This window comes from Pituophis catenifer, unplaced genomic scaffold (assembly GCF_029215685.1).
Source record: "Pituophis catenifer annectens isolate HBS135680 unplaced genomic scaffold, rPitCat1.0.hap2 SCAF_15, whole genome shotgun sequence".
Classification (NCBI taxonomy): domain Eukaryota; kingdom Metazoa; phylum Chordata; class Lepidosauria; order Squamata; family Colubridae; genus Pituophis; species Pituophis catenifer.
The window spans coordinates 15,932,602-15,960,452 of record NW_027256895.1 but is presented as its reverse complement, the minus strand read 5'-3'; the positions used below and the strand labels follow the sequence as shown (position 1 = coordinate 15,960,452).

The 27,851-nt window shown below is 36.0% G+C and overlaps 1 pseudogene; it reads left to right on the top strand.

The window, feature by feature from the left end:
* Positions 1-22,642: 22,642 nt before the first annotated feature.
* LOC139324440 (vomeronasal type-2 receptor 26-like) overlaps positions 22,643-27,851 on the top strand; it is a 37,084-nt pseudogene continuing 31,875 nt past the window's right edge.

Genomic DNA, 27,851 nt, shown 5'->3' with positions numbered 1-27,851 from the left:
TGTTTTGTTGTGTTGTTTTAACAGAATGATTTCTAGATAGTTTGAAAGCTATATAAATATAGTTGATATTTTGATATGAAAGTAAATAAAAAAATAGAGTATAAATCTAAGGCTTAGATAAAGATGGAAGAATATGTAGCATATGAACATTATTTTATGTCTAAAATGGTATGTACAATATCTTATTCAACCCATTATATTTGACAATTTTACATGCAGAAAATGAAAACTGCTTTACTGCTGAATCGCATTATTATTCCTCACCAGCTTAATTTTTGAGTTACTAAGATTCAAAGGTGTTAAAGATACGTATTCAAAAGGCAACTAAACTTTCTTATTCCAGTCAATAACAAAGTTGTCAATAAATTGTATGAAGAATATTTCAAGTATATATATTTTTTTCTTCAAAAGTAACACCTGGCATTACCCCTGGATGGAAGTAAAAACATCTTGACCTAGAATTGTCTGTCTCAGAGAATTCTACCTTGCCTGCATTAAGTCTCTTTTCATGACCCTGTAATCCCTTAACTCAGGGTAGAGTTGAGGCGACTGAATAGACCTGAGTGTTTACTTGCCGGATGCCCTTCCTGACACCACACAGAGTTCAATGAAAGCAAAGTGATTTATTATATCTGTCCCTTTCTTGATTTTCTGTTGGAATTCTCATCTCACAGTTTTTCAGCTGAGAGTTAAAAATGTATTTGATAAAACTATATTTTTTTATCAATTTGAAATAGTTTGGCCGAGGTAAAATAGAACAGCTTACTTTTCTTTAAGCCTAGGCCAAATTGAAAGAAACAAATTAAAATTTTCCCATCCCATTCAAAGAGTCCTGATAACTTTCCTGTTTCTTTCCTCTTTTTTGTCAACTTTCTCTAGCTCCACCATTTTTTGCAACAAGTCTCCTTTAACAACAATGCTGGAGAACAGATTTCTTTTGGCCCCAATGGGGAATTAGAAACTGGCCTTGATATTTTAAATTGGGTCACATTTCCAAACAAGTCCTTTCTGAAAATCCAAATTGGAAAGATCGACCCCAAGGCTCCCTCAGAAAAGTTCCTCACCATTTCTGACAACGAAGCCATTTGGCCCCTCATATTTAACCAGGTAATGTCTAATTTTCCCCTTTTCCTGAAATTATTAGCCATGGCTTGACGGAATAAATCAGGAGTGAATGTGATCTGGACACAAACTTCTAAAGTCAAAGTGGTGTGAGTGTGTGTGTGTGAGGGGGGAATTCAGAGAGCATCAAGCATCAAGAGCTACAAATGTTCTCCTTTACTGGGATCAAATATTTCAATGTCCAAAGTATTTCTGTAGTTCCAATGCTAAGATATCTTATTATACAGGATGTCTTTCTGAGTGCATTTGCAAAATACTTTAGAGGTGTATGTACTTTAAGATAAACAAAATTTACTATAACAGAATGATTTTTTTAAAAAAATACAAATTTCATGATTTCAACACTTTAAAATTAACTTTTTAAAAACCTCTTCTGAAATAGGGGAGGGTTGATCAATTTTTTTGATTAGAGAAAATATAATATTTATATACCGGAAGACTGGGGTGACATGATAGCAGTGTTCCAATATCTCAGGGGTTGCCACAAAGAAGAGGGAGTCAAGCTATTCTCCAAAGCACCTGAGGGTACAACAAGAAGCAATGGGTGGAAACTAATCAAGGAGAGAAGCAACTTAGAACTCAGGAGAAACTTTGTGACTGTTAGAAAAAATAATCAGTGGAACAACTTGCCTCCAGAAGTTGTGAATGCTCCAACACTGGAAGTTTTTAAGAAGAGATTGGATAACCATTTGTCTAAAGTGGAGTAAGGTTTCCTGCCTAAGCAGGGGATTGCACTAGAAGACCTCCAAGGGCCCTTCCAACTGTGTGATTCTATTCTATTCTATTCTATTCTATTCTATTCTATTCTATTCTATTCTATTCTATTCTATTCTATTCTATTCTATTCTATTCTATTCATTATTGAGAATGATCAATCGATTAACGTAATAGGTATGAAATAAGAAACAGTTGAACATTCAGCAGTGAATTTACACCAGGAATAAAACTGGAAATTGCAACTCCAATGTTTGGATTATATATGAAGAGTTGGCATATCTGTAACTGATGCAAAAAACCAACCGCCAAAAATAAATTCTTTCTGTGAATTTTGGTTTTATTTACAAGCAGGAATTACCTCTTTCTATCTGTAACAAAGAGTGTCCTCCTGGCCACAGCAAGATAAAAGTGGAAGGGAAATTATCCTGCTGCTATGACTGCAAAATATGTCCAGAAGGGAAAATAGCTGATCGATTGGGTAAGCAAAAGATTATATTAAATGAATCACTGATATAATAAATATAAATGGGGGTTTATTTTAATAAATGAATATTTTTAATAAATATGGTGATTGAATATATTGAGCTTGACATCATATTGAAACATTTGATTTTTTTAAATATTTTTTTAAAATTTTGAATACAAATAATACAAACATAATACTTACCAAAAAAAGAGAGAAAAAATTGAAATATTACAGTGCACACACACCCCGAGACCATTTTTTCCCCTTATAGTTCTTCTTCTCTAACAACTAAAAGATATACAATATATGCCAACTTTACAATCAATTCCTTTTTCGTTTCATTTATATCCAGCTTTTCCAGCAGCAACAGTAATGCAATCCCCAGTGACATATCTAAATTTACATTCAAAAGTGCTCTAATTTCTCTAAACACCATGCCCAGTGGTGGGATTCAGACAGTTCGCACCACTTCGGGAGAACCGGTTGTTAACTTTCTGAGCAATTTGGTGAACTGGTTGTTGGAAGAAATCATTAGGGCAGAGAACCGGTTGTTAAATTATTTGAATCCCACCACTGACCATGCCCCATACTTTTTGTGCACTATCATAATCCCACCACATATGTTTATTTGTTCCAACCTCTTTCTCGCACTTCCAACAGATATTTGGATATTTAACATCTATTTGATTTAATTTACATGGTGTTAGATAGCCCCTCCATATCACTTTATATCCATTTTCCTTAACTCTGACATATTCTTATGTATATACTCCTCCTGTCCAAATATTTTTCCAATCATTATCATTTATTTCTCCTAAATCTGATTCCAAAATTAATTTTAAACCTTTTGCCTGATCTTCTAATTCAGTTAATATTCTATATATTTTCCCAATTCTTCCTTTACCTATATATTCTTCATTCACCTCACATTGTTTTATAATCATTTCCAGTTTGGTTAACAGTTTATCTTTCCCCTCGAAACTTTCTTCCATTTTTATCTATTTCTCTAATTGTATTAAATCAATCAATTTAATTTAATATCTGATAAAACGTTCTTCAGTTGGGTTATATTCTTTATCTTGTTCTTCCATTATTCCCATTTATATATCTGATTTTCTTTTAATTTACTAATCCATTCTTTCAATTCAATCTTAGGGAATTTCTCCATTTCTATCACTGGTGTTAAAGGAGTAATTCCTGGCCTTAACCTGTATTTCCATTTATTGCATAGTTCTATCAAATTTTTTAGAAAGGGATTTGGAATCCTCTTAGCAATTTTTAAATATCCTTTTTAAACCAATATATTTCTATAAGATCACCTATTTCCCTTAATTCTTTCAACTCTATATCCCTCCATATTAATCTCTAGTAAATGCTATAATATCTGGGAACGCCTTTAATTGATTAACTACCCAATAATTTCTAACATTTGGAAGCCTACCCTTTTTTGGGATGTCAATACCTAAATATTTAATACTATCTAGTATTTTTGTTAATTCCTTTCAGAACATCCACTTCTTCTTTACTATGCTTATATAACATAATTTCTCTTCGTTAACATTTTTGTTTTTTGTTTATTGATTTTCAGGCCGCTATTTCCCCATATTGTTCTATTTTTGTCAATAATTTGGATCCTGATTGTAATGGTTGTTGTAAGATGAGTACTATATCATCCGCAAATGCTTGCAGTTTATATTCCTGGTTCTTTATCCTTAATCCCGTTATTTGTTTATCTTCCCTAATTTCTTCCAATAATATTTCCAATGTTAATATGAACAATATGGGGGATAGGGGGCATCCTTGCCTCACTCCTTTCTTTATATCAAATTGTTGGTCTATAATTCTTAATTTCAGTAGGATCCGAATCTTATTTTGGTATTAACGTAATTATTGTTTCATTCCAAGATTGTGGAATTTCAGCTTCTAGAAGTGCATCGTTAAATACCTGTATTAGAATGTCATCTAGTGATTGCTGGAATGTCTTATAAAATTCGGATGATATGCCATCTGGTCCCGGTGTTTTGTTCTTTTTTTGTTTCTTCCTTGTTCTAACATGGAAATCGGTCTATTCAATGATTCGGTATGGTTTTCTTTTAATTCCTGAATATTTATTTTACTTAAATATTCTATAGTGTCTTCCTCTTGAATTTCTTCTTTTGCATATAGGTTTTGAAAGAAGTCCCTTGCGAGTCATTTTTTATCCTCATTATTATGGTATATTTGTCTGTCTTCGTCTTTTAATTGCTGTATCATTTTCTTCTCTTTTTCTTTTTCCAGTTTGTAGGCCAGCCACCGGCCAGTTTTATTTGCATGTTCAAATTTATTTTGTTTAGCCATTTTAATTTTCCTTGCTATCTCCATTGTTGTAATTAGATTTATTTTATGTCTTATAAGGTTAATTCTCTCTTTAATTTCTTTGTTATGTGGCTCTTCCTGTAAGTCTAATTCGGATTGTTGCAGGTGTGTCAACAAATTCTCTTTTGTTTGTTGTTTGTCTTTATTTTATTTTTATTGTTTTGCTATGTAGGCGATTGTTAGGCCTCTTATATAAGCTTTGGTTGTATCCCATAGATTTTGAAGACTAGTATGTTCTTTTACATTAATTTGGAAAAATATTTTTAATTCTCTTTGAATCATTTCCACGTATTGTTTATCCTTTATGATGTCTTTGTCCATCATCCATCTTCTCCGTGCTTGATGACCCTTCCATGTTATTACAATCGGACTATGATCTGCCCATGTATTTGTTGCAATTTCTATTTGTTTGATATCTAATCTGAGCTCTGCTGTCATCCAGGCCATGTCGATTCTGGACCATGATTGATGCGGATTCGAATACTTTTTCCAGACACGCAATAGTGCATTCCTTAATATATGGCTTTTAAAAGTCTTGTCCACTTTCTTATCATATAATAAGTAAGCATGCCACCCGTAAACCAAATCATATCCCTCAATATTCAATATTCTTTCTTCTGTTAAATTCATCCAATCACTCATTGCTGATAAAACAGCTGCCTCATAATATAATCTTAAATTAGGCATTTTGAGACCTCCTCTTTCACATGTATCCTGCATTATTTTTTGTTTTATTCTCGGTCTCTTCCCTGCCCAGACAAAATTATTAATACCCTTCTGCCATATCTTCAAATTCTCATCTTTTTTAAGTATTGGTATCATTTGAAAAAGAAACAAAAACTTAGGCAAAACATTCATTTTTACTGCTGCTATCCTTCCTAACAAGGATAATTGTAATTTTTTCCAGTTTTCCATCTCTCTCTGTATTTTTTGCCACAACGGATCATAATTATGCTTAAATAATTTTGCGTTTGATGTCATAATATAGACCCCTAAATACTTAACTTTTTGTACGATTTCAAATCCTGTTAATTTCCTTTATTTATTAACTTCCTCCTTATCTTTTTGGGTCGCCTCTGCTAAAATTCCCACCATCAAATCTCTCAGATTCTCTTCTCTATTCTCAGCGATGTTTTGAAATCTTAAGTAGAAGGATGCCTTCTCCATTTCTAAGTAAGATATTGAATCTTCCAGTTCTTTATTCAATGCTATTTGATTACTTTCCATATTATCCACTTTTTTTCTGCTTGATCCATTTTTGTTTCAATATTTTGAATCCGTTGTTCATTTTTTGCAGTGTTTTGTTGTATCTTTTCCATCTTATCATCCATTTTTTTAATATTGCCCTTTATTTCTCCTACATCTGATTTCAGTTCTTCATGGTTCTTCCTGGTTTCCTCGTGGTTGTTAGCTATTGATTCTTGTGTTTTGTTCATCCCCTCTTATATCATTGCCAAGACTGAATGTATATTTTGAATATTAAATGTTGGGGGAGTTTTCTCTTTTTCTATAGATAGCATTGTGTCTATCGTTTTTTGTTGTATCGGTGATGCAATGGTCGATGTCTGGTTGGAAATTATCCTTTTGCTTGTTTTGGTTGTCGCAGGTGGGCCTGTAGTTATCATCTTAATTTTCTGTTTTACCACTTCCCAAATTTTCATACACAATCAACGTTATGAAGTCAATTCGTTGGGATTTATTGTTGATAATTTTTTTCAAATGGTTTATATTATATTTATATTAATTGTGGGAACATGATATAGTTGTTTAACTTTCGTGTCAATTCTTCTGTGGTTCACTTTTCAATATCGTTATATAAGGGTCAGAAGGTATTTATTGGGGAGCAGGGAAAAAATCAAATATTTCAGCAAATCATGTATCTATTCTATCTTAAATATACTATTAAATTCTTGCCTGTTTGTTAAATCTTACCAGTATTAAATGTCAATTCTTATCTTAAACAATAGTATATCTATGATTACTATAAATTATATATATGATAAACACACTATGCATATTTTTAAAAAACTGCTTCACTCTATTTCAATTTATCAATATAATAATATATCAATGACTCAGGTTTATATTAAATTAAATCAGAGGGAAAGGGAAAAGACAAGAAGGAAAATAAGATATTTGTTATAATACTGTTATCTATTCAGTTCCTAAGATATTATCGATCTATTACTACAATCGAATATTATTCTATCTTTCCTCCTTATATATCTATGAGTAAATATGTACTCTTTTTTTATTCTCAGTATTTACCAATTCAATTTGCTTATACTGTAAATTTAAACTTATGACTTGTAATACAATATAATATCGGGATAGAAAATTTCTCATTCTTCCCAGTTTATTTTTAATCCAAATTTGTTCAGGTGTAAAGATATCCTCCGTATAATAACTACACGATTTTGAAATGTTAATAATGTATCATCTGCAAATAAACTTATTTTTGTTTTCTTATCTACACCAATCCCTTCAATCAATGAATGTTCCATAATTGCATTTGCCAAAACCTCCATCAAGAATGCAAATAAAACTGGGGATAAAGGGCAATCCTGTCTCATTTCCTGGTGTAAGGTTATTCTCTCTGTAACACCATCATTTATAACTATTCTCACTTTTTTCTCTGAATATAGTTGATTTATCACTTTTCTAATATTTTTTCCAAAACCTAACTTCTCTATTAATATCTTCAATGTAGGCCATTCCACACAATCAAAGGCCTTAAATACATCTAATGGAAATAAACCTGCCTTCAATTTTTGATTCTTTATATAGTAACCTATATTTAATACCCTTCTTACTACATCTGACATTTATCAGCCTCTTAAAAATCCAGACTGGTCATTTTAAATATAATTCTCTATAAATATATTCAATCTATTTGCCAATATTGCTGTAAAAATCTTAGCATCCTGATTAATAAGGGATATTGCTCTATATCAATGATGGCTAACCTTTTTGCCCTTGCGTGCCAAAAGCGGGGGGGGAGCGCAGGGATGTACGGCGCATGTGTGCCCATACCCATAATTCAATGTGCCACACACACCACACCACTCACCACACACCCCTACGTTTGGCACGCGGTGACACGATATGCCCAGTAGGCCCAGTTTTCATCCTCCCCAGGCTCCAGAGGCTTTCTTTGAGCCTTGGGAGAGCAAAATCAGCCTTCCCCACTCCCCAGAGGTCCTCTGGAGGCTGGAAATGGTTCATTTCCCAACTTCTGATGGGGCAAGAAGGCCTGTTTTTTGCCCTCCCCTGGCTCCAGAGGCTTTCTTGGAGCTTAGGGAGGGCAAAAACAGCCTTGGAAAAGGATGGACCCTATAGACCAGATTCAATTCTGAAGTATCCTATGGCAAAACTTAACACAAAAGAGCTGGAACATGCCTACCTGTCAAACTCATTGAAAAATACAGATAACATGGAAGAAAGGTGGTTTCATCTATAATTTGGCCCAGTGAAATCCAGGGATTTAATGGTGATGATCAGAAAATTGAATTACATAGAGTAAGCAACTAGGAGCCAGTATGGTTCATGCAGAGTAATAGAACTATAGATGAATTAAGTGCATGTCCACTGCAATGCAAACCACTTGTGCTTTTCAAATGATCTTCAAGGGCAGCACCATATAAAAGTCATTCCAGTAATCAAACTGATATTTAATTAAGTCTACAGATTGCTGTAATATCGGAATATACTGAAAATGAAATGATGAGATAATGTTTCTATGAATGGTTTCTTTTTCAGACTTAGATGACTGTTTTCCTTGTCCAGAGGATCAATATCCAAACAAGGATAAAGATAGTTGCCTTCGAAAAAGTATAATTTACTTAACTTATCAAGAACCTTTGGGGATTTCTTTGGCAGTGATTGCAGTCTCCTTTTCTTTCATCTCAGCTGTGGTGCTCGGGATATTCACTAAGTATCAGGACACACCTATTGTGAAAGCCAATAATAGGAACCTCACTTACAGCCTTCTCGCTGCTCTCCTGCTCTCTTTCCTTTGCACTTTGCTCTTCATTGGGCAACCTACCCAAGTGAAATGTCTCTTGCGACAAACTGCTTTTGGCGTCATCTTCTCTGTAGCTCTTTCTTGTATATTGGGGAAAACAATCATAGTGGTTCTTGCTTTCATGGCCACCAAGCCTGGATCCAAAATGAGAAAATGGGTGGGGAATAGGCTGGCTATCTCTATTGTCCTATCTTGCTCAGTGATACAATTCTGCATTTGTGTGGTGTGGCTCACAATTTCTCCTCCCTTCCCAGATTCTGACATGCACTCCATGGCTGAAGAAATTGTTCTACAATGCAATGAAGGTTCAACCACCATGTTTTATACAATGCTTGGCTTTCTTGGGTTCTTGACTGCTGTCAGTTTCACTGTGGCCTTCCTAGCCAGGAATTTGCCTGACACCTTTAATGAAGCCAAATTTATCACCTTCAGCATGTTGGTCTTTTGCAGTGTCTGGGTGTCGTTTGTTCCCACCTATTTGAGTACCAAGGGGAAATACATGGTGGCTGTTGAGATCTTCTCCATTTTGGCTTCAGCAGCTGGATTACTGCTGTGCATATTTTGCCCCAAATGTTATATCATTGTTCTGAGACCTAATCTGAATAAGAAAGAGCAACTAATGAAAAAATGAAACTGATTTTAACACCATATCTGTTGAATGAAACCTAATTGGTTGCTTTTAGCATATAGGGATTTTTTTGCCCAATTTGAGGTTCTGTCTTTTTCCATCCATCACCACATCAATAGGACATACAAAGTAATAATTCTGAGAAGTTCACTTCAGAACCTGAATGTTCCCTTAATCTTTTTTTTTTATGTTAGATAATGATTCTGAGCCCTAATCAGAATAGTAGGCAATACCTAATCAAGAACAGGATAAAATATGCATGAATACAAAAATGAATTGATTTAAATCCTGCAGCCCATGAGCTTCACAACATCCCTGTCAAAATATTCCTCTTTTTCCTCAGTAAAAGAACGGCAGGCTATAAGAAAGTGATTCAGAATATCTTTTCCTCAATTTTGGTAGGAATGAGTTGATCTTTAGAATAGTTTTGAGAGCACTGTCAGATAAATAGAAAATGAAATATGTCACTGTAGGTTTGTATATATGTATATATAATAATAGAAATTAGTTAGTAGTTGATGTTGATTATTGTATATGTATATGCAAATTTGTTTCTTGATAAGTTAACTTTTAACTTAATCAAGTTTTTGTATGTTTTAAATGCTTTTTTTAAAGAATGAATAAAGTTTTGCTTTTTAAAATTAAAAAAAAATAGAATAGTTTTGAGAGATTTTCAAGGTATTTTCACATTTACTTCACTAAAAATAAAGGTCATTTCACAAATACAAGGGATTCCTATTTTTCACCCTGCCAACTTTGAAAGTGTGACAGAACGCAATGATACGGCTGTACATTGCATCATCTTCTCTGCTTTTTTAGAGAAACTGAAGAACTTTTCTGAACATAATGTCAGACTACATCTCTTATCAGCGAGACAAAGTACAAGAGAAGTCAGTCAATCAAGGTCTTGAGCACATACACCCCCAGCATCAGGACATTTTGTGAAAATTGTAGAACCAAGCTCACACATGGTACTTTCTCCTTAAAAAGAATACTATATATTCTATCATTGGAAACCCTGTTGAAAAAAATTAGAGAAGATCAAGGAATTGAAGGTTTAAGGATTAATAGAGAAGAATACAAAGTTCAAGCCTTTGCTGATGACTTAGTGTTTTTGACAGAAAATCCTATGGAATCTATACCTAATTTGTTTCAAAAAATAGAAGAATTTGGAGAAGTGGCTGGACTAAAAATTAATAAAAATAAATCGAAGCTAATTGTTAAAAACCTTACGGAAATCCAAACAAAAGATTTGATAGATAATATACAAATTCAAACAACAAAAAAAATAAAATATCTAGGAATCTGCTTATCCACAAGAACATCAGCAATTAAAGAAAACAATTATGATAAATTACTAGAACAAACAAAGAAAGATTTAGAAAAATGGGAAAATTTACACATTTCATTCCTAGGAAGAATTTCGGCTATCAAAATGATTATATTACCTAAATTTCTATATTTGTTTCAGGTCACCCCAATTAAAATAGATAAACCGTTTTTTGAAAAGCTGAATAAAATAACATCTAAATTTATTTGGCAAGGGAAAAGGCCACGAATAAAATTTAAACTGCTTCAGGATACAAAAGATAGAGGAGGAGCTGCACTCCCTGACTGGGAGATATACTACCAAGCAGCAGTACTATCGTGGGTCAAAGATTGGATAGAATTAAAGGACTCTAGAACTTTAACAATTGAGGGACACAAACTTCAAACTGGCTGGCACTCCTTTATGTGGGATGAGAAATACAAAACACATTCATATTTTAAAACACATACAATAAGGAACTCACTATTACAAATTTGGCTTAAAATTAAAAAACAACATTATATGAAGATACCAAATTGGCTAGCACCGGCGGAATCAATTAGACATCCAAATTTAACAGATAAGACAAAAATAATTAGATATAAAGATATAATTGACTATCAAGGCAAACTAAAGACAAAACAACAATTGGAGACAGATTTACACAGAGGAATAGACTGGTGGACTTACACTCAAATACAATCCAAATATAGAGAGCATATAAAAACATATGAAATTTACAATCAAAAACAAGAAATAGATAAAATTATATTAGATTCAGAAAATAAATTAATTAGTAGAATTTATAAATTTCTCCTACGCTATAAATTGGAAGAAGAGACAGTCAAAGAAACGATGATTAACTGGGCTCAAAATATCAAACACACAATACCTTTGGAAAAATGGGAAAAGTTCTGGCAGGAAAACCTAAAGTTAACGAAAGCAACGGCGTACAAGGAAAACCAACTGAAAATGTTTTATCGGTGGCATATGTCTCCAACCAGATTGGCAAAAATACAACCTAAAAATAGCCCAATTTGTTGGAAGTGCAAAAAGGCACAAGGGACTTTCTATCATTTATGGTGGACATGCCCGGCAGCAAAGAAATTTTGGTCTAACATCAAAAAATGGTTGGAACAAATAACAAAAACACAGATTGAAAAAGAACCAGAAACATTTTTATTAGGAATCTTTAACAAATCATACCCTAAGGATATTAAATATCTTACAATTCACATATTAACTGCTGCAAGAATAACCTACGCAAGAAATTGGAAACAAGAAAAAATACCAAGTGAAACAGAAGTAATAGGGAAAATTTTAGAATGCACTGAAATGGATAGGTTAACCAAAGAATTACAAGAAAAAGAAGAATCAGACTATTATAAAATATGGAATAGTTGGTATAATTGGTTAAAAATTAGAAATATACAAAAAATATAGGGGATATATTACCGATTGATACATATATATGTAATAAAAATATTATTAGATTACAGAAAGGTGAAGGAATATATTATAAGTAGAATTGTAGAACGTCACTCTGAAAAAATGCTTAAGAAGAAATTATATTCTTTTTGTGTATATGTTGTATAAATGTTCGTTGTGTATATGTTACGTATGTCTTTTTTAATATTTATATTCAATAAAAACTATTTAAAAAAAAAGAAAAAAAAAGAATGGTGTTGACAGCTTAAATGAGTCCTGCCCCTTGTTGCCAATTGCTGTACCTTGTCAGAAAATTTGCACCAAGCTCAGATTCATTCGTGATCTATGTGCTTCTGGAACCTCAGTTTTTTAAACTCGATTCTTGGCCTATTCTAGTGTGCAGTAACTCAGTTTTCAACTTATCTCTCCTGGAAGATCTTTCTAACCCATACCTGGTCCAAAATTACCATATTCTGTGCCCTGCTTAGCTTGAAGGGTGACATCCAGCAACGTGAATTGCAACCAGTGTAATTAGACATAATCCATTTACTTCCTGAAGTAGTTCTATTATATAAATTAAAAACATGAGATTGTTTAGCAATTCTGTATTTCTGTATCCATATTTATTCTCTTTCCATACATAATCCTAGATGGACAATGAAATCTTATTAAAGAGATGCAGTTATTCACGTAATTTTTAACTTGACAGTTGATGTATGAATCAACTGATGTATTAATAGTATGCCTACCCCACATGTTTCTCTCTCTGTCTCTCTCCTACACCCACACACACCTATTTATTTCAAAGAACAACAATCCTTTAGTTTATTTACGGGACCGCCTTCTGCCACCATAGCCTCCCACCAACCAGTCCGCTCCCACAGAGAGGGACCCCTCAGGGTACCTTTGGCCAAGTTATGTCGGCTGGCGATACCCAGGAGGAGAGCCTTCTCTGTCGGAGCTCCTGCCCTTTGGAATGAATTGCCCCCGGATATTCGTAACATCTCTGACCTCCAGGTCTTTCTCTGTGCTGGGTAGAGATAGGTTAGGTTATTGATTGTTTAGTTTAAAGAAAAAGGATATTATGTTTAGATGTGAATATATGTAAAAGATTTGAGCTAAGAGATATAACGATGGGGGGGGGAAGGAAATGGGTAGCTGAACTGAATAAATGTTAAATTAGGATTTACTATATAGTCTTATAGTGGAAGGTTGTTTTGAAATGTCATATTAATATATATAAAAGATTTGACTTAAGAGATATATGTATGGGGGGTAGTAAAAGGGTAGATTATGAGTGGAAATCGCTAAATTGGGAGATATAATAATATTATTATGTTAAATTAGGAGTTATTAGATAATGTTATAATAGAATGTCACTTTGAAATGTATAGTATAGTATAGTATAAGGGGGATATGATAATTTTATTAGAAAGAAAGGGTCAGCATATGGAGATGGAGTAAGTGGATGGCAAAGTATGATATAATCTGTTATGAATTTGGGCTTTATTATGAAGAAGTCACAGGGGAAGGGGAGGATGAGGGGGGGTTAGGGAGGAGGGGGGAAAAAAGGGGGAAAAATCTGTATTTGAAAAACTTTTTCAATAAAAAAAAATAAAAAAATAAAAAAAAAGACCCTACTGTTCCGACATTTGTCCAAATTTGTCCAAAACTATTTAATGATTTTAATTAATTTTAACTATGATATTGTACATTTATATTTTTAATCTTGGCTGTACACCGCCCCGAGTCCTTCGGGAGAAGGGCGGTATATTATTATTATTATTATTATTATTATTATTATTATTATTATTATTATTATTATTCCTATGCAAATAGGTACTTGGAGGGAAGGGACAGTCCCTATGATGTAGTTAAAAGTGGAAATGCTATATCAAACCCTGCACCAGTTAACAGTGGTGTTCCCCAAGGCAGCCTTTTAGGACCAACACTCTTTCTGCTTTATATTAATGACCTTTGTGACCTTTGTCCTTTGCCAATGATGTAACACTATTTAACACCACAGACAATTCTACTACCCTACAAAATGACCTAGATTATGTATCTGAATGGTTAAGCAATTTGCAACTCCAAATGCTCAGTCCTGTTCATTGGCAATAAAAATCAGAACATCAAATACAAGCTGAGCGGAAATGCTGTAAAAGATGACCCACACTCTGTCAAGGACCTAGGAGTACTCATCTCAAAAGATCTAAGCCCTAGAGCTCACTGTAACGACATTGCTAAAAAGGCATTAAGAGTTGCCTTTTTAGGCAACCTTATTTTACAAAGTTTTCTCTCTGGTGATGCTATACTTCTAACTAGGGCATACAAAACATTTGTCAGACCTATCCTTGAATACTGCTCATCTGCCTGGAACCCACACTGTTTTTCTGACATTAATACATTAGAGAGAGTCCAGAGTATTTTACAAGAACAGTACTCAACTCCTCTGCTCGCAATAAAATCCATATACTAACAGGCTTGAAATTTTAGGCCTGAGTAACCTTGAACTATGCCGCCTACATTCAGACCTAAGCTTAGTACACAAGATTATCAACCATAACATCCTACCTGTTAATGATTTTTTTAACTTCAACCGCAATAACACTGTCAGATGTAAATGCCTTATTCTATAATGTGTAAATAATATATGAACGGGGTATCAGGGGTTAACTTATTCTTCACTTCTTAATGTATTCATAATTCACCACTCCCATATCTAGCTCCACCCATTGTATATATAAGGAGCTGTTTGCCCTCATTTACTTGCTTCTACCTATGAATATTCAGTGAATATAGAATGCCTATTGTAAATAAAAGGAGATATATTTAAACCTTTAAATCTTACTAAGTTTATTGAGTCTGATCCTGAAAAATATTGCAACAAGCTGGTAGCAGAGGATGGTTAATTGACTCAATAAAAACTTAAAAATGTCTAAGAAAGATAGGCCCAACACCAGGGCATACAGCAAAGAAATGGGAACAGAACAAGAAATAATCAACGAATCCACAAACGCGATTTCGAGAGAATCCGAAGAATACACCACTGAAGACGAAGAAATAATAGATGAAAATGATGACCAGGAGGAAATCGAAATAGAGAATAACGAACTCAGGTCAGAGATATTAAAACTATTGAAGAGCCAGAAGAACGATGAAAGCTTCATCGCGAACCTCCAAGATATGCTGAAGAACAGCGGAGCAGCGAGAGAGAAGCACATCACTAATGAAAAATCAAAAGACCCAAAAATAGTGAGTGATATGACTACAGAAAAAATTATTGTGAAGAAGAAAACCGGTGATCCCGCGCGAAATTTTGAATGGCAGCCATCTTGGTTTCAACAGACCTCCAGGGTGAGCGAAGCAGAGCCAATCAGAAAGCTCAATTCAAAATTTCTGGCGCGAAAAACATTGTCAGACAACGAAAATGAAAAAGAAGATTCAAACACCTCAGAAGAATCAGAATCAGAAAGTGAAGGTGATTCAACAAACAATCAAATAAAATCAGCAATGAAAACGCTTTTTGCTGCTTTTGGACCAAAATTAAAAATTACAAAAAAGCTAACGAAGAAGCGAGCGAGCAAGCCAATGCCTCAAGACCTGCCCGCTCCCATTCTGACTACGAGAGCGCCGACGCCCGAACCCAGAGAGCCCTGCCGATACCACCCCACGCCACAGACCGAAGCAAGCACCAACGCCTTCAAAGGAAGAAGAAGAGCAGCCGCCATCGTCAAGACTCCCAAGGTCGAGCCAGAGACCGATTCGTCTGAGGAGGAGCAGAACGAACGAGCCGCAACGAGGAGAACCTTTCACGACGACTCCATGGAAGAAATGAACAACGCGCATGCGCGAGACTACGCAGACGGTCCGGGAAGACATGAACTGGCGAGGAGACCGTGCAGGCTCGTTGTGAGCATCCCCACGCCGTTTTGTAACTTTCTGCATTTGCGAGACCACGGACTACCTCAGGTTGTAAGTAATGGACCTAATAATGTCGGAAATTTACCCAGTGACTTCCCAAAGCTAAGGATAGATGGCATTAATTTGCAAGAATGGTATCAGCAGCTCCAGGTTGTCTTTATGAAGGAAAACTTACTGTTTTTTATCACTAGTCCCCCAAAAAGACCTTGGACTCTAAAAATAGACTGTTTACACCATAGAGCATTTTTCCTATTAATATCTAGTGTGTCTCCTGCAATGTATCATAGCATTAAGCAAAATCTGACTGTCTCAGAAATTATTCAATGCATGTTCAATTTGTTTCACAGTGACAGTGTAGCTACCACCACAAGGATGTCTAAAGATTTCTTTTCATCTAGGATAAAACCAGGGGTTTCCATAAGTGAGCATTTAATATCTTTAAACAAAATAAGAGCTGAGCTGCATTTAAGGGGGGAGGTGATTTCAGATCAAACAATGAAAAGTGTTATTATCAACTCACTTGATCCATCATGGGACAATTATATGTCACATTTAGACACAATCAATCTAGGATACTTATCCATAGAAAGTCTATCCAATAAATTAATAGCAGAAGACAATTCAAGAAGGAATCGTTCTAACAATCACATAGAACACAAACCATATAGGAAAGTAGCTTTCCAAGAAAAATATAATGAAACATTTAAATGTCACAACTGTGGATCCAGGGAACACAATAGAAGAGATTGCCCCAAAATTTCAAAAGAAAGACATAGGTCAGAATATAGAAACAAATACAATTATAGACAGTCTTCCATGGATAGACATAGATACAGAAGCCCACCAAATTACAAAGACAATAGAGGGGGCAGGGATAATTCAAAGGATAGAAAATCTGGTTCACTGAATGGATTAAATAAACAAGACAACACTAACACACAGCAGAATGAGAACAGTAATTGGCTTATTGATTCTGGAGCAACTAATCACACCACTAATAACAAAGATATATTGTCTTCATTTGTAGAAGATAAATTTGTAATAAAGGTAGCTAACCAAGAAAAGGTTCAAGTGTTAGGCAGAGGGAATGTAACACTGCCAGGTCTAGGAAAAATAGAGGGGGTATTGCTAATACCTGAAATACCTCATAACATACTAAGTGCCATAAAACTAAGTAGAGATTCTGATATTAACATAGTTTTTTCTAAAGGAAAGGCGACTTTAGAGAAAAATAAAATAGATATAGGCACTGTAATAATTAAAGGAGGCCTACCTTATCTAATAACAAAGGAAAAATGGTTGCACAACATTGATTCAAATATGGAAGATTGTATTGAAGCAGATGATGGAAACATTAGCAACAGTGACAATGATGAATGTAAAATATCTCATGATCACAAAGATGTACACAATGAAAAAAAACCAAAAATAGGTAAGCCAATTCATGATGAGTGTGCTCACATCTTACATAGGAAGTTAGGACATGCCAGTTTTCCTGTAGTACAAAAAATGACTGAACACGCAGAAGGTGTCAAAATAAAAAATTGTGAAAACTATTTGGAATGCTCAGTATGTAAATCTACAAAACTAAAGACTAGCCCCAGACCAAGAAAATCCACCAGATCAACCAACCAAATTTTTGATTTAGTACACATGGACTTAGTTGGTCCACTAACTCCATCAATCACTTATAGAAAACGTTACTTCTTGACCATAGTAGACGATTTTAGCCGTTATGGATTTGTCTATACATTAAAACATAAAGACGAAACCTTTCAAAAATTTAAAGAATTTTATAAACGCATAGAAACACAACACAATATCAAAATAAAACAAATTATGACAGATAGGGGATGTGAATTCATGTCTAAAGAATTCTCCCAATGGTTAAAGGACAAAGGAATGTTACATTACATGTCTAGTCCATTTTCTGCGTTCCAGAACGGGATTGTAGAGAGGAAGAACTCAACATTACAAACCATGATTAGATGCACATTGGAAGATGCTGGCTTAAGCAAACAATTCTGGTCAGAAGCCTTACATTATTCAAATTACACACAGAATAGAACCTGGTCCAGCATTGTAAATAAAACACCATATGAAGTAATGTATAATAGAAAACCAAAATTGGCACACATGCACATATTTGGGGTCACTGCAGACGTACACATACCTAAGCAACTGAGAAGAAAGGGAGAAAACGTGTCCAGAAGACTCAGATTTATGGGATACGAGACAGGCACTAAAGGGTACAGATTCATTGATAGTAATAACAAATTTATAGTCTCCAGAACAGCTGTGTTCCATGAACAGGCCAACTGGTCTAAAATACATCTTAATGAAATATTTCCAAGTAACAACAAAGATACAAAATCTCAAGAGAAAGGGACTATAGAAAAGCAAAATATCAACAAATATAAAAACAAAACCAAAACATGGACAAATAGCCAACACAAAATAAAGACAGACACACTAACAAAAAAGGAAGCAAGATATTTGCATGATAACAATAGTAAACCTGAAAAAACAATTAGAAACACCAGAAATCAGATGCCAAATAAATATAAGGACTATATAATGCATATGGATGGTGAGTCAATGACACCTAACACATATGAGGAAGTGTTAAAACTCCCTCGTAAAGAAAAAGAAAAATGGGAATTAGCAATGAAAAAAGAGATGGAAAGCTTACAAGGACTAAATGTATTTACACCTGCAATCGCACCAAAGGATAAAACAATTATTGGTACCAGGTGGATATATAAAATTAAGAACTTAGAGGGAGGCAATACCCTATACAAAGCCAGACTAGTCGCACAAGGTTATGCACAGAAATATCCGGAGGATTACACTGACACGTATTCCCCCACAGTAAGAACCGAGAGTGTCAAAACAGCTCTAGTGGTAGCATCAGCACTTAATCTCGATGTGTTCCAATATGACATACAGACTGCGTATCTACACGCAAAACTAGATAAGGAAATATATGTAAGAGCACCTCACAGTCAATACACAAACAGGAATGAGACTTGGTTGTTAAACAAGAGTTTATACGGGTTAAAACAATCTGGTAAACGATGGTATGATTGTTTAGTAAAAGTACTTAAAACCATGGACTTCAATGCCACCACTGCTGATAACTGTTTTTTCGTTAAAAAGGGTGATGATTACATAGAATTTGTATTGATCTATGTGGATGACATTTTATACATAGGAAAACATAAAGAGAGAAGAGAAACTTTTGTAACCAAGCTAAATGAACATTTCTCATTGAAATCTTTAGGCAAAGTGAACAAATATCTTGGTGTTCAAATTAATAAAACTAAAAGAGGATTCAAACTTACTCAGAGAGATAAGATCATAGAACTCTTAAACAAATGCAATCTAAGTAATGCCAAACCTTGTGATACTCCCATGCAGACTGACTTTCTAAGAAATACTGATGAATCATCCCCTGAATTCAAAGATAACACATTTTATAGATCAGTCATAGGTTCACTTCTTTATATATCTAATTGGACAAGACCAGATATCGCTTTACCCCTCAATTTATTATCCAGACATGTCAGCAAGCCAACAATGTACCACTGGGAAGCTGTTAAAAGAATATTAAGATATCTGAAAAGTACACTAGACTTTTGTTTAATGCTGGAACCTAACGATAAAAAAGAACCAAAGCTTACATGTTATGCGGATGCAGACTGGGCTGGAGACACCTCGTGTAGAAAAAGTACATCTGGTTATATATTCCTCTTAAATGACTGTCCAGTTTACTGGTACACTGGTAAACAAGAATTAGTGGCCACTTCAACGACAGAAGCAGAATATGTTTGTTTATCTAAAGCTGCAAATAACCTTGTATGGTTTAATGATTTGATTTCAGATGTTTGGAAAAAACCTGCTTTGCCTTTTATTATGCATGAAGATAATAAAGCAGCTATTGAAATATCCAGATCTGACGCCATTGGACAAAGGTCCAGACACATAGATATAAAATTTAAACATGTGAGACAATTATCTCAGGATGGATTTATTAAAGCAGTGCATTGTGAAACTTCAGAACAATTAGCTGACATATTGACAAAACCTTTACCTGCTAAGCAGCATAAATACTTAACTTCTAAGTTGTATGTTTTGTACTGTTCTGAATCTGAATGTAATTGGTGTTGCATAACGAATCGGCATTTAGAGGGGGATTTGTCAGATGTAAATGCCTTATTCTATAATGTGTAAATAATATATGAACGGGGTATCAGGGGTTAACTTATTCTTCACTTCTTAATGTATTCATAATTCATCACTCCCATATCTAGCTCCACCCATTGTATATATAAGGAGCTGTTTGCCCTCATTTACTTGCTTCTACCTATGAATATTCAGTGAATATAGAATGCCTAATGTAAATAAAAGGAGATATATTTAAACCTTTAAATCTTACTAAGTTTATTGAGTCTGATCCTGAAAAATATTGCAACAAACACAAGGGCTATCATACAAACTAAATGTAATTTATTCTAATCTTGATTGCAGAAAATATGACTTCAGACATAGAGTAGTAAATGTCTGGAACACTCCACCTGATCCTGTTGTTAGTTTCTCTAACCCCCATACCTTTTACCTTAAACTGTCTACTGTGGACCTTACACATTTCTTAAGAGGTCCCTAAGGGGGAGTGGATCAGAACACCAGTGTGTCTACCATCCCTGTCCTACTGTTCCCATTTATATATAATCATTTTATGTGTTTATGGCTATGTTTTGCCTATTTATATCCATTTATTTGTACCATTTTTTCATGTGTCCATGTCTATGTCTATACAGATACTTGTTTCCTTATACTTGTTGATAAATAATTAAATAAATAAATATCATATTGCCATTGGGTATATTATGACATCATTCTGCAAATACTACAAACTTTGGTCGGTAATATCACCATTCTCTGGGGGACACTCAGTTGGAGGCTCTTTTAATATTCTCAATAAGTTGCCCACTGAAATGTTACTCATCTATCTATTCACGGTCACCTGCTTTTAAACTGTTGGGTCAGCAAGGAGCTGGAGCGAGTGATGAGAGCCCATGTGAACAAGCAGTAGCAACCTGATCTTGAATGTGATCTGTCTGATCATCAAACTAGTACATTAACCATATGAGCCACCATGCTCTGTGTAGCTAGTTGAGACATAGAGAGTTAGCTAAATGGTGATAGAAGATTTAGGTTAGATTAGACTGGATTGGATTGGATTAGATTCTTGCTCTTTTTGGAAAGACTAAATACATTTTAACTCATTGTTAAAATGGCGCCTGGGACAGTGGTTCCGTCCCAGGCGCCTGATGGATCCGGACAGGTTCCTGATGGAGCTTGGGCCAGTCCCTGAAGCTCTGGCTCATGACTCGACTGAAGAACTGGTGGCCGCCTGGGATAGGGCGGCCGCTGGAGCTTTGGATCGCTCGTGCCTTTGCGGCCTCTGACCCGGTGCCAATCCCAATTGGCTCCCTGCTTTTCGGAGGCACTGAGGGAGATGAAGTGCCAGAAAAGACACCTGGAGAGTGATTGGAGGGCCAGCCAGTCCGAATCTGAACACTGGTGATGTCTCATATTAAGATCTACCTAGTGGCGATAAGAGCGGCAAAATCTAATTATTTTTCCGCACTTTTTGCGTCTGCAGAGAACCGCCCAGCTGCCCTGTTTAGGGTGACCCACTCCTTACTTCAGTTGGGAGTGCGGGAAGACCCCTTGCAGGGTAGGGCTGAGGATTTTGTGCAATATCTGCATGATAAAATCACTCAGATTCAGGAAGGCCTGGATTCTGACTGGGTAGGTTCAGATGGGGTGACAGAGGTGGGTCTTGAGAGTGTTATCTGGGAGGAGTTTGATCATGTGACTCCCGAGGACATGGACAGGATTCTGGGTAGATTTAGTGCTGCCACATGTTTATTGGACCTGTGTCCTCCTGGTTAGTGCTGGCCTCCCGGGCGGTCACACGAGGCTGGCTCCAGGTGATTATTAATGCTTCTTTGAGTGAGGGTTTCTTCCCCTCTGCCCTGAAAGAGGTGGTGGTGAGGCCCCTCCTCAAGAAGCCTTCCCTGGACCCGGCTGTATTAGCGAACTATCGTCCAGTCTCCAATCTTTGCTTTGTGGCAAAGGTTGTTGAGAGTGTGGTGGCACGACAACTTCCCCAGTACCTGGATGAAGCTGTCTATCTAGATCCGTACCAGTCACGAATCCGTACCAGTCAGGCTTCAGGCTGGGGTACAGCACAGAAACAGCATTGGTCGCATTGGTTGATGATCTCTGTAGGGCTTGGGACAGGGGTTGTTCCTCTGTCTTGGTCCTATTAGACCTCTCAGTGGCTTTTGATACCATTGACCATGGTATCATGCTGCACCGGTTGGAGGGGTTAGGAATGGGGGGGGCACCGTGTTGCAGTGGTTCTCCTCCTTCCTCTCTGACTGCACGCAGTCTGTGTTGGCAGGGGAACAGAAGTCGACCTCGAGGTGCCTTGTTTGTGGGGTGCCACAAGGGTCGGTCCTCTCGCCCCTGTTCAACATTTATGTGAAACCACTGGGTGAGATCATCCCTGGTTTTGGGGTGAAGTTTCATCGGTACGCTGATGATACTCAGCTGTACATCTCCACCCCGGACCACCCCAATGATGCTCTTGAAGTGATGTCCCAGTGCCTGGAGGCCATGTGGATCTGGATGGGGAGAAGCAAGCTCAGCCTCAACCCCTCCAAAACCGAATGGCTGTGTTTTCCGATGTCCAGGTATAGCCAGCTGGTTCCATCATTGACTATTGGGGGTGAGATCTTGGCCCCCTAAGAGAGGGCTCGCAACTTGGGCGTCCTCCTGTATGCATGGCTGTCTTTAGAAGATCATGTGACAGCTGTGGCCAGGGGGGCTTTTTATCAGGTTTGCCTGATTCACCAATTGCGTCCCTTTCTGGACCAGGATGTCTTGCGCATGGTCACTCATGCCCTCGTCACTTCCCATCTGGACTACTGTAATGCTCTCTACATGGGGCTCTCCTTGAAGAGCACTCGGAGGCTCCAACTAGTCCAGAATGCGGCTGCACAGGTGATTATGGGAGCGACATGGCGCAAAATGAAGAAGATAAAAGAGAATAGAGGAGAGGAGAGGAGAGGAGGAGGAGAGGAGAGGAGAGGAGAGGAGAGGAGAGGAGAGGAGAAAATGGGAGGGAAGTTAAGGGAAGGAAAGTTAAGGGAAGGGAAGGGAAGGGAAGGGAAGGGAAGGGAAGGGAAGAGAAGAGAAGAGAAGAGAAGAGAAGAGAAGAGAAGAGAAGAGAAGAGAAGAGAAGAGAAGAGAAGAGAAGAGAAGAGAAGAGAAGAGAAGAAAAAAAGAAAACTCCCAAAAGTTATTTTGATATTTGGATGTTCTCAAACATTCTCCTGATTGCTACAGGATCTTGAGAAAAAGAGATAGCAGGAGGAGCACTCAGAAAATGATCATCTGCTCTTTGGGAAGCCATAAGTCCATCATGACAGACTCAACTCCTATCCCAGAGCCTCATTTCGGATGAACTACATCTTTCACATTCCAAGATGATTTCTTTCTATGGCCTGAATAATTGTGATAGTACTCCTTTTCAAGGTAGATCCTTTATTTGTTTGTTTGTTTGCTGGTTGGTTTATTTATTTGACACTTCTTTACTTCCCATCTCCTTCAGAGAGGCACTTCTGGGTGGTGTACAATTTCATCAGTAAAATGAAGCTTTAAAACCAGAAAAATTTAAGATTGCTTTTCAGAAACCAAAGTGTTGTATTCAGCAAAGTATTAAGTATTAAACAAAATTATTGAGAAAAATGACCTCAACAGATCTATTTCCATTCTTTACTTTTCTATAGTTTTGTTTTGTTTTCTTCTGTGCACATGAACTCTCATTCCCTCATATTTATTTCACGTCTTCCAAAGGTTCATAGAAGTGCATCAGTGTCTATTCAATAGACTCTATTGAGATATGATAAACATGTCTTTTTCTGATATTTCTCAAAGCACCATTGCAAAGAATGGTACTGATTAGTAATTAAGGAGGGTTAGTATCCCTTCTTCTCTAAATCTTAAGGGAATTCCAGCAAACACTGTAAAAATGATGACCTTGTATTGAGACATTGCATTCTATTAATATCTGTTTAGAAATACAGATATTGCATGTGGTGGGAAGGGGGGGGAGGATTTGTGTTTCAACTGTGATATTTCATTAGAAGATCTCCAAAGTCCCTTCCAGCACTGATATTCTATTAATTTTAGATAAGGTTCATTATCTTAACTTTAGATATAGTTAATGAGTTAGTTGAATGGTAACATAGGATGTACTGTTTGATGTCTACAATGACTACATATTACCATGAATTTGTTATATTCAGAACATTAGTTTTACTTTTTTTCCCCCAACTATGATGAGCATTTCTCCTCCCTACACCTGCAGACTTAGTAGTCCTCTTCCAATTGTTCATAAATATTACCAGTCTGGAGATTTTATCATTGCTGCTATTATTTTTCAGATTTTCTTTTTTACAAATGAAATCACTTTTCAAAGCCTTCCTTCTTCTGATGTCCTTGATCAATACCTGTAAGTATCCTACTACTTCTCTTCCTCCTTATAACCACAAGTTGGTTCAGTGTTTCCTAATTGATACAATCTAGGGCTATTTGTTAGTGACCAAATTGCAGGTGTCCAGAAGAAACAATAAACACTAATTTATATCTTTCTGTATGTATAATTTATATGTATACATTAAAACAGCTGTCAAATTCTGAAACAGAAATATATTGACAGATTCTAACTCTCTCTGTAGGTTCATAACTCAAAATTACCAGCAGACTTTGGCTCTGGCATTTGCTGTAAAGGAAATCAATGAACATTCTAGGATTTTACCCAATGTTAGCCTTGGTTTCCATATCGCTACTCACTATTCTGTGGCAATTACAACTTATCATTTAGCAATGGAATTTCTATCTACAAAGGATAAATTTATACCCAACTACAAATGCAATGATCAGACCAACACAATAGCTGTCATTGGAGGACCCCATAGTAACACCTGTTTCAACATGGCAATCCCTCTATGCAACTACAAAGTTCCCCAGGTGAGACAAAAAATGGATCAATATGAGTTGCTCACCAGCTATTTATTATATTCAAAAGGTGGGTCACTGAAATGGAAATTTGAGCAAAACCGTGAATAAGACTAATTTGAAAGGACAGTCCCTTTTTGCTTGATGAGCAAAATTGCAGATGTCATCTAAAACTAATTTTAAGCACCCTATTTTTGTATCCCACTCAAACCCAGAGATTGGATTAAATAAATACACATGCATTGCTTTTTATTATCATTTTTATTTTGGAAGCGATCCTTCATTCCTATGTTCTTCTGGCATTCTCCATTTAGATCTCATATGGATCCACTCCATTGATTAATACTGAAACAGCAATGTTTGTCAAATGGATGTTCCCAGATGAAACCTATCAATTGAAAGGAATATTGCACTTATTGTTGCATTTTGGATGGACTTGGGTTGGGTTAGTTTTTCTGATTGAGGAAGAAAGAGAAAGATTCATTCAGAAGAGACTTTCCATGTTTTCAGAGAGAGGAATCTGTTTTGACTTTATAGAATGTCTTCCCCAGATGAGGTATGGTAATGCAGCTGCTGAATGGATAGAAAATGGAGATAAAATATTCAAAGTGATCATGGAAAGCACCGTCATTGCAGTTATCTTAAGTGCTGAAAATGCAGGTTTGTTGCCTTTGAGACTAATGATTTATTTTTTCAATTATGATAATATTCCAAAGGAGAGAAAGGCCAAAATTTGGATCATGACAGCCCAGATGGAATTCACATCCATTCTAATTCATAGACCGTTGCCCATTGATTTTCTCCATGGTGCACTTTCTTTTGCAATTCACTCAAAGCAGCTGACCGGATTCCAACAATTTATGCAGAATAAAGACCCATACTTAGAAAAAGACGATGGGTTTATTAGGGATTTCTGGAAAGATGCATTTGAATGCTCCTTCTCCAGTGATATTAGAGATGAGAATGCTGAAAGGATCTGCACTGGAGAAGAGAAGCTGGAGACTCTTCCTAATTCTGTCTTTGAGACCACCATGAATGCACATAGTTACAGCGTCTACAATGCAGTCTATGCTGTGGCACATGCTCTGAAGGCCATGCGCTCTGCCAAACTCAAAAGGGGACAAAAAATGAATGAGAGGAGATGGAAGCTCTTCCTCCGATCACCTTGGCAAGTAATGTTGGCTAATACAAAATTTGGGGAAATCATCAAGTACCAGAATAGGAGACTGGTTTTGTGTTTTGTTTTGTTGTGTTGTTTTAACAGTTAGAATGATTTCTAGATAGTTTGAAAGCTATATAAATATAGTTGATATTTTGATATGAAAGTAAATAAAAAAATAGAGTATAAATCTAAGGCTTAGATAAAGATGGAAGTATATGTAGCATATGAACATTATTTTATGTCTAAAATGGTATGTACAAGATCTTATTCAACCCATTATATTTGACAATTTTACATGCAGAAAATGAAAACTGCTTTACTGCTGAATCGCATTATTATTCCTCACCAGCTTAATTTTTGAGTTACTAAGATTCAAAGGTGTTAAAGATACGTATTCAAAAGGCAACTAAACTTTCTTATTCCAGTCAATAACAAAGTTGTCAATAAATTGCATGAAGAATATTTCAAGTATAATTTTTTTTTTCAAAAGTAACACCTGGCATTACCCCTGGATGGAAGTAAAAACATCTTGACCTAGAATTGTCTGTCTCAGAGAATTCTACCTTGCCTGCATTAAGTCTCTTTTCATGACCCTGTAATCCCTTAACTCAGGGTAGAGTTGAGGCGACTGAATAGACCTGAGTGTTTACTTGCCGGATGCCCTTCCTGACACCACACAGAGTTCAATGAAAGCAAAGTGATTTACTATATCTGTCCCTTTCTTGATTTTCTGTTGGAATTCTCATCTCACAGTTTTTCAGCTGAGAGTTAAAAATGTATTTGATAAAACTATATTTTTTTACCAAGTTGAAATAGTTTGGCCGAGGTAAAATAGAACACCTTACTTCTCTTTAAGCCTAGGCCAAATTGAAAGAAACAAATTAAAATTTTCCCATCCCCTTCAAAGAGTCCTGATAACTTTCCTGTTTCTTTCCTCTTTTTTGTCGACTTTCTCTAGCTCCACCATTTTTTGCAACAAGTCTCCTTTAACAACAATGCTGGAGAACAGATTTCTTTTGGCCCCAATGGGGAATTAGAAACTGGGCTTGATATTTTAAATTGGGTCACATTTCCAAACAAGTCCTTTCTGAAAATCCAAATTGGAAAGATCGACCCCAAGGCTCCCTCAGAAAAGTTCCTCACCATTTCTGACAACGAAGCCATTTGGCCTCTCATATTTAACCAGGTAATGTCTCATTTTCCCCTTTTCCTGAAATCATTAGCCATGGCTTGATGGAATAAATCAGGAGTGAATGTGATCTGGACACAAACTTCTAAAGTCAAAGTGGTGTGAGTGTGTGTGTGTGTGAGGGGGGAAGGGGGAAAGGGGTGTCCTTGGTGCTTCTTGAGTTTGTTTGCTTTCTTGCAGACAGTTCATTACCCAAACTAGATAATATCATCCTTGTGGTACTAAATTCAGAGAGCATCAAGCGCTACAAATGTTCTCCTTTACTGGGATCAAATTTCATTTTTTTCATTTTCATTTTATTAAATTTGTATACCGCCCTACTCCCGAAGGACTCAGGGCGGTGAACAGCCATAAAATAAAACATATAGATACAAAATTTAAAATAGAGATAAAACTAATTAAATAAATTTGGCTGAGACATTTTAAAACCC